The sequence below is a fragment of the Rutidosis leptorrhynchoides genome, chromosome 1 (genome assembly GCF_046630445.1).
Source record: "Rutidosis leptorrhynchoides isolate AG116_Rl617_1_P2 chromosome 1, CSIRO_AGI_Rlap_v1, whole genome shotgun sequence".
NCBI lineage: Eukaryota > Viridiplantae > Streptophyta > Magnoliopsida > Asterales > Asteraceae > Rutidosis > Rutidosis leptorrhynchoides.
The window spans coordinates 149,024,441-149,033,847 of record NC_092333.1 but is presented as its reverse complement, the minus strand read 5'-3'; the positions used below and the strand labels follow the sequence as shown (position 1 = coordinate 149,033,847).

The 9,407-nt window shown below is 31.8% G+C and overlaps 1 non-coding gene across 1 annotated transcript; it reads right to left on the bottom strand.

The window, feature by feature from the left end:
* Positions 1-1,594: 1,594 nt before the first annotated feature.
* LOC139887340 (small nucleolar RNA R71) lies at positions 1,595-1,701 on the bottom strand. The gene has a single exon (XR_011773175.1). It is a non-coding gene; the product is annotated as a small nucleolar RNA R71 (small nucleolar RNA).
* Positions 1,702-9,407: the final 7,706 nt, after the last annotated feature.

Here is a 9,407-nt window from a genome sequence, read left to right as displayed (position 1 = left end):
AGCTTATATAATTTGTCAGTCTATTTGCATATTGATCCTCATCACAAGATTGGTATGTATCATGTAATTGATTTGAACATGAAGAATTAAGATGTTAGTTATGCACATCACATATCTAGCATATGCTTTAAATCCTACTTATTGATTGATATGCAACACTTAGTTTAACCTATCAAGGGATAATAATTGGTCTATGATTGTTATTCTACTTTGTGTTAATATAAGTCATGAAACATATTTAATAAGAATCCCGTATGAATTGATTGTCCATGTAATCACTTGTATAATCACTTGTATAATCACTTGTATACTTATTTGTATCTTTATCTTTATTTTTGAATCTTCAATTCCTTATGTTATTATGTTTATCTTTTAAAAAGCAAACTCTTTCCTAAGAGAAATCTATCCTATAAAAGGCATAAAAATATATCTTTAATTCTTTAATAAGAATTAAATACTAAAAACAACTCTTATCGACACCACCCGTCTCATGGGACGATAACCTTACATACTACCTCTGATCTGGTTTTGTTGCTCGTTAGGGTGTTAAAGTGTAATAATTAAAAGGTTTTATAAATTTAAAAGTTGAAGATTAAGCTAAGCACTACTGTACACACTTTCAACACATCAACTTTTTGGCACCGTTGTCGGGGATTGGCGTGGTAAATACGGAAATTGGATATACTTTGATTATTGATATTTCTTGAAAACAGGTGATGACTATCTTCCTTTAGGAGAGGGTTGCTGGGGTTCCGATTTAAAGGGTCCTGCCTAAACCTAGACGCTGACGGGTCACTTAAGTATTGTAAGATTCAATAGGCGGTGTATGTTTGATTATTTGTTGCTATGCGATAAAAGTTGTTATTTAATATTTATATTATTAATTACGTCTCTAATATTTAATATATTTAATAATTTAAAATCTACTTATACTCTAAGATACTTCTTAAATAGAAAATCTAAATATATAAATCCTTTAAGGCTTAAAATATTTTCTCCTAAAACATTTCTTTTCATGATTCTAGATCAAATGATTTCTCGGTCCAAGAAACCGGTCTTACAAAGAACGTTGTCAAATCCTGATATATTATTTAAACTTTCTAAGGATTCGAAAATAGTTAAGAAATTAGATTTCCAAGAAGGAACTACTTCTAGTGATGATTCGTTATCTAGCCCTCCATCTAGTCCTGATTCTAATTTGGGATGTCTTTTTGGTTCAGAAATTGAAATGACTGATTCAATGGAAGCGTTAATGAAAGCTGGTCGGGAAGGATTAGGTCATGCTATTACTCAGCCCGAAATTAAATAGAATTTTGATATTAAGGATCCTATTTTTCATTTGCTAAAAGATAATCAATTTAGGGGTACGGAGAAGGAAGATGCTAATGCCCACATTCGGAATTTTAAAGATATCTGTAATCTGTTTAACATTAATAATGTAGAGAGTAATATTATTTATCTTCGTCTCTTCCCATGGTCACTAAAGGATGAAGCTAGGGAATGGTTGAACTCATTACCTGAAGGAGATATTACTAGTTGGGATACAATGGTTGAGAAGTTTCTCACTCGATTCTTTCCTGCGTCAAAAACTGTCACCCTTCAAACTGAAATTGCTAATTTTCGTCAGAAAACTAACGAGTCTCTTTATTCTGCGTGGGTTCGATTTAATCAAATTCTTAGAGGTTGTCCGCAACATGGTTTGGATAAGTTTAAAAAGGTAACTACTTTCTATAAGGGTTGTGATATTGCTACAAGAAGAGAAATTGATACATCTGCTGGAGGAAACATTATGAGCAAAACTGCCGAAGAAGCCGAAACTCTTATTAACAAGTTGGCTACTCATTTCCATGAATGGGACCAAGACTTAGATATTTCTCGTTCGGTGAAATCTGTTAGTTATGATTATGAAGATATGGTTAAAGCTATGAATGTGCAATTGGGTAATTTAGGAAGGCAGATTGAAAAGCTTACTTAGAAAATGCATATGATTAAGGTAGGTTGTGAAAAATGCCAAGGTCCTCATGCTACTAAAGATTGTGTTGCTAGTCTTACCATGGAGCAAGTCGAGAATGTTTCGTATGTTAATCCATTTCAAGGAAACTCGAATTACCGAAATAATTATAATACGCCTTATCCTGCTAATAATAATTAAAACCCACCTGGTTTCTTTCCTATTAGAGCACCCTTCATTCCAAATTCTTCTAATGATCAAAAATCTAATCTTGAAGAAAGCATCCTCACTTTTATCAAAAATCAAAATGAAGCTAATGATAACATAAAAGCTCAACTTTCCCAAGTAAAAAATAATCATCAAGCGTTCATTCAAAACTTAGAACGCAATGTTACTAAGTTATTCAAACTTGTTGAGGGAAAAGTTCCAGTTGAATCTGAAGTTTCTAAGGAAGTTCATTTTGAGAAGGTGAATGTTATTAGGGAAGTAAATAGGGTTGATGTTTATGAACCTAGTTTGAAGTATTTATGGGAGTTTGATATGGTTGAGGAAGAATATGATCAGGAAATAAAGAAGTTAACTGCTACCGAAGAAGATAAGTCAAAAGATAATAAGGTTCGAGGTCTTGATCGTGATGAGGTAATTTTCATGCATGAGTTGTTTGATGAGAAGGAAGAAGAAGTTAATAAAAAGGTTGATGAAAATAATGAAGTTAATAGTGAAAAATCTGAAAAATCGGATGTGAAGATAAAGATGATTGGTTAGCTGATACTATGAGACAGTTGGAAGAAAGGAAAAAGGAAGGTTTACGCCCTCTTTATTCCTTCACAATTAATTCGGTAGATCCATATTCATCACCTGACGTTCCTGTTGCTATGTGCACTGATCCTGGGGAGTTTCAAATCCCTTGTTTAATTCGTGGTCCAATACCAGTTATGGGATTAGCTGATACTGGTTCTAGCATTAATGTTATGCCATTTTCTATCTATAATCGTTTAGGATTACCGTCGTTGGAACCAATCAAAGAAAATGTTTGTTTTGCTGATAGTCGTCTACATGAGCCGTTGGGGATTGTTAAAAAAGTTGAAGTTATTGTTGGTTATGCTTTCTACAAAATTGATTTTGTTTTGATGGACATGAAAGAAGATCCGACAACTCCTTTAATCTTAGGATCTCCGTTTTTAGCTACCGCTCGTGCTACCATTAACTATGCTGATAATTCATTAACTATTCGTTATGGTGCAATATTTGAGTCTATTCCGTTAGTTCCAAGATCCAAAGTGCCTCGCTCTAATGTTAAAATGGTTAAGGTTGATAAAGAGGATGATGATGACTTTACCGTGGATAAAATTGTTACTGAATTCATAAAAGATCAATATAAACTTAGCACTGAAGTGAGAAAACATATCCATGAGTTAAGTGTTTCATTCAAAATGTCTTTTCGTAGGGGTCTTGACATCACATTGAATTTCTTGCAACAAATTAAAGCGTTGAGTGAGTATGAAAAAAGTAAGTGTGAAGAGAATAAGCCTAAGGAGTAATTCCGTGAAAAGAAAAGAGACGTGCAAATGACTCTATAATTAAAACTACCTATCTCTATATGTTTGTTTATTAGGACTATATTATGTCCAAGTGTTTTAATTGTTTTATTACTTTATTATGAATGTAAGAGCAATATGGCTCCTAAGTGTTTAAATGTTTAAGTGATGAAGAATTATTAATAAAATATTATGTTCATATTATGTTTGTGTTATTTAATATCCTTGTCAAGTTATTTATTCAATTCAAAAGAAGTCCGCAAAAGTGCTCGCAAATCATATTATGATCCTACAAATCGAGTAACATCACTCTTTCCCTTATTTTTTTATTATGTCCTTTATTTATTTATTTTATTCTTTTATTTATAAATGCAATGAGGACATTGCATAATCTAAGTATGGGGAGAGAAGTGATTAATCACTTGAAAAAGTATAAAAGATACTATCAAATTTTCCCGAAAAGGTTGAAAAATGGGTATAATTTTAAAATTCTTTTTTTTCAATTTTTCGAAAGTATAAATTCTTAGTCAAACTTATGTCTTTCTACTAACTTAATCTTAATGCTAATAAAAGAACTACTCTCAATTTTGAGATCGGATTACTTGTTTAAGATAAGGAAGTTAAAAGCCAAAAATTGTGAAACGAGTGCAAGCTAATAGCCACTATCATATGGCATAAGAAGCGTGGACCACTGAGGTAGCAAAAAGAGTCCAAATAAGGGCCAATTTAGAAAATTTGCCAAGTATAAAGCTAAATGCTAAGCATGAAAGCAAAAGAAATGAAAAGGAAAAAGAGTCCAATGAAGGCCAACAAAAGAAAAGAGTTCCAATGAGAACCATATATTTATAAAAGTTAGAAAACAAAAGAGTCCAATGATGACCAAACTGTATAAATCTGACTTAATAAACCTTTAGGACTACTTGTAATCCTTGGTCTGGTTCAGACCAGTTCTTATGAATAATAAATACTAACTTCTTATTAAGACATACTTTTGATTTTGCAATTTTACTTTAATACCCATGATATAATTTATAAGGTTTACTTGAGGACAAGTAAAGGTTTAAGTGTGGAGAATTTGATAACTCCTAAATTATACAGTTTTTTGATAACATTTTGAGGAGTTATCATAGTATTTTTTAGTCATTTTGATACCAAAACACACTAAAATGGGTAAAAATGCGAAAAAGATATTTCTAATGATTATGTCCAAGTTATGTATTAAACAGGATTAAAAATGAAGAAAATTGGAGATCGGCTGTATGAAGCCGCCGACATGGTTCTAAGGAAGCCGCCAGCTTTAAAGGAAAAATACCAGAATGTTCCAGAATCGATAATAATTGGAAGAACTTGTTGATCAAAAAAAAGGCAAAGGAAGCCGCCGGCTTCCCAATGAAGCCGCCGGCCTGGTTTACACGTTTTCTCAACTTATTGATCAAGTTCTAGTAAAAATGGGAACAAAATTAAGATAAAATCAGAAAGATCCGACGAATCAAGTGAAGCCGCCGGCTTCAGTATGACGGTTATACGGATTGACTTGCTAATCAAGTTTAACTTGCACGAGGAGTCACCGACTCAAGGTAAGCCGCCGGCTTCCCAATGAAGTCGCCGGCTTAGCAAACCGCCCCAGAATACTATAAATTGAAGCCCCTGGTCTCGGTTTTCATATGTTCAAAAATTCAGAAGTTTGTAGAAGTAGATAGTTCATTTTTAGGGGTTTTCTCTAAACCCATAGGTTAGATTTACTCTTTTGTAATCAAGATTCAAGATTTTATTCAAGTAATTTTACATCTACCTTCTTTACAAGGTATGATTCTATCTTTAATTTATTGTTTTGTCTATTTTATTTTCTGTAATTGTTTCTGTTCGTCTTTTATCATGAACTAAACGTTCATAGAGATTACGTGGACTAAAGTCAAACTTCATCTGGAATTCAGATGAAGCCGCCGGCTTCACACTCAAGCTGCCGGCTTGGTGTGAAGGAAGCCGCCGGCTTCGTGCTTCGTCCTGTGTAGTTTCTGGTTCTTTTCCATATCTGTATGGTTGAGTTTCTGTGATGATCTTTAAACTATTTTGAATCTGTTTTGCTTGATTACACTTATTTGCCATGCTTAATGTTTAATTAACATGATTTTAAGGTTGATTAGTCCTTGATCTGATAAATCTATTATTTATTCATGCTACTTGTTTAGATCTAGTCCATCAAACTTGTTAAATTGAATTGCATGCAACTAAGTTGAAGAGTTTAATAGTGATAAATTTATTTGATTTGAATTACGCTTATATAATAGAGGTTGATATTGTTAGGTTTAATCGAAGATTCTTCGTTTGGATTTGTTTAATTAATGATTGCATGAAAACTTAGTAGTAATTGGCTTTCAGCTAGTAACTTGAGTTGATCTACTTGGTGTTTAATAGCTTATATAATTTGTCAGTCTATTTGTATATTAATCCTCATCACAAGATTGGTATGTATCATGTAATTGAATTGAACATGAAGAATTAAGATGTTAGTTATGCACATCACATATCTAGCATATGCTTTAAATCCTACTTATTGATTGATATGCAACACTTAGTTTAACCTATTAAGGGATAATAATTGGTCTATGATTGTTATTCTACTTTGTGATAATATAAGTCATGAAACTTATTTAATATGAATCCCGTATGAATTGATTGTCCATGTAATCACTTGTATAATCACTTGTATAATCACTTGTATACTTATTTGTATCTTTATCTTTATTTTTGAATCTTCAATTTCTTATGTTATTATGTTTATCTTTTAAAAAGCAAATTCTTTCCTGTGAGAAATCTATCTTATAAAAGACATAAAAATATATCTTTAATTCTTTAATAAGAATTAAATAATAAAAACAACTCTTATCGACACCACCCGTCTCATGGGACGATAACCTTACATACTACCTCTGATCGGGTTTTGTTGCTCGTTAGGGTGTTAAAGTGTAATAATTAAAAGGTTTTATAAATTAAAAAAGTTGAAGATTAAGCTAAGCACTACTGCACACACTTTCAACACATCACCCTAATAGTTCAATGTTTGTTAATTTGATAGCTAGTGTTGTTAGGTCCCCAAAGTTCCCGAAACATTATGCGTGTTGAGTGGATGTGCCAAGTTCTTCAAAAGAATTAGTTTGGATTAATATACGCGTAAGTTTAACTAATTAGTACTTATACATATACATATACATACATATATACACGTATATACATATATACACGTATATATATATATACACGTTTATATATATACACATATATAGATACACGTATATATATACACATATATATACATGTATATATATATATATACGTATATATATTCGTGTATATATATATGTGTATATGTATATATACGTGTATATGTATATATATACGTGTATATGTATATATATACGTGTATATATATATATACGTATATATATATGTATATATATGTATATATATATGTATATATATGTATATATATATATATATATGTATATATATGCGTTTCTTATATACAATCTTCTAATATATCTATTATTATTTTTTCGTAGAATTTCTTTAAAATTGAAACTTGGCTAGAATCGGAGAGAGAACAACAAGTCCGAGCTGCTATTAACAAGATAGCGGGGGATAGATGGAAAAACGAAAAAAGTGAACAACAAGGTTATTACAAAAACCTTGTAAACGACTTTCCTAATGATATGAATTTTATTCATTCCCACCCACCACCGGACGTTGAAGCCGAACTCTGGAATCCTTTTGTTGACTTGATGCTTAACGAAGAATACCAAAAGCGTTGTGAGCAAAATGCAAAAAACCGGTCTTGTGTCCAATACCACAGTTTGCATAGAAGCAAATCGATAGTTAAACATTTGGTAAATTACTTAAACCTCCTTGTTTTTAATGTTTTACATAAATGATAAAATGTTAGAAAATATGTTATTTGATTTATATACATTTAAGTTATTTTTGTGTGTTTGTAGAATGATAATAAGGTAAAGCACAGTCCGCAACCTTTCAGTCCTATCAAAAATTACAAGATCTTGCACAAACCCAAGGACGGAACCACGTGGACTAACGCTTTCAAACCAAAACAGAACTACGTAAGTAATAAATTTTCATAGATTTTGGTGCACTACATATAAATATAAATATAAGTCAAGTGGTATATATATATATAGATAGATATATATATATATATATATATATATATATATATATATATATATATATATATATATATATATATATATATAAGTCCTGAAATGTATATATATAAGTATATTCGTATATATATATATATATATATATATATATATATATATATATATATATATATATATATATATATATATATATATATATATATATATATATATATATATATATATATATTTGTTTAACCTTGTAGAAAAAAATGAAGGAATTGCTAAATGAACAACCGGGAAGAAACGAGACCGATATCATGGATGAAGTTTTGGGTGAGCGAACCGAACACCAACGTGGAGTGGGGCCAAAGTTACCAAAATCGGCAAGTAATTTCGCATCTTCATCTTCTACCGGTCGGAGCCACCAACCACCAATGGAACCATACTACACGGCAAGTCAAACTGAACAAATCTTTCGTTTTAATAATCTTGTAGTCCCTCCCGATATTCAACCAAATTTTGGGTATCTAACCGGTACTTCCAATTCCAATACTCCGCGCCCGAGCCGTAACAATGATGATGATTTGTATGACGATCCATTTACCGGTTTGTAATTTGTTTGGTGTGTTTGAAGACAAGTATGCTTTTGTTGGGTGTTTTTCCGGTTGTTTCATGACAATTATGTTAAGTTTAGTTTATTTGTAAATGATATTAGTTGATTTGGTAGTTTTTCCGGATTTTAAAATGTATGGATAATATTTATTGTCGCGTTTGGATATTTTTTTAATGTTATTGTGGTATTTTGTGAAAGTATAATCTTATTTATGTAGCAGGTTTGGATATTTGAAATCTGCCGTATCGAATACTGCTGGAAACAGCAGAAACGAATTGGTCCCGAAACAGCAGCCGGCTTTCCAGACGACTAGTCGTCCAGGAAGGGTCGTCCGGTTTTTTTTTTTTCCCTTTTTCTGTTATTAATAAATAATTAATAATAAATAATTAGTATTATTTTAATATTATTTCTTTTGGGACGATACGTCGTCCCCAAGGGTCGTCCGGAAAAAGCGTCCACGAAGGCAAGCGTTGAAAGTCAATGTGGGCCCCACCTTCCGTCCGGGAAAAAAAATGCCGTCAAAACTTTCCGGGACGAACCTTTCTGGACGACACATTCCGGACGATGTGTCGTCTGGGAAGACTTTCTGGGACGACAAATCGTCCCCAAGAGTCGTCCGGAAAGAGCTTTTTTCCAGTAGTGATGTTAGTAAAAGCGATGACAACGGTGAATGAAGCAAAACCATTCGTTGCATGTTAGGTGACGGTGCTGGATTATTTTGGAAGAGTGAGAGTGAGGACTGATGACAAAATGGGTGGTGAGTTGATAAATTTCTATTAAATAAAATGACGAAAATACTGTTGGGAATAAGAAAACAGCGTGAACAATAAATCTTTGGGTTGTAATGATAATATGATATAATGATAATTACAAATTTGTACAAAGATTCTTACATATACTTCAAAACTTGTTCACCAATTACACATGAAACTTAAAGTAGCTAAAAATTACTTGATTAACACAAAATACGGAGTAAGAAAGACTCCACCATCTCCAAGTGTTTATAAAAAAAAAAAATCAAGTTTCACTTCAATGAATTTTCTTTCGATGTATCATGTAAGACCAAACTTATCAACCAGTTCCATGTTGAAGTAAATAAGATGAAGATAAACAGTTCTATAACAGACTGACTTTTGGACTAGACGTAA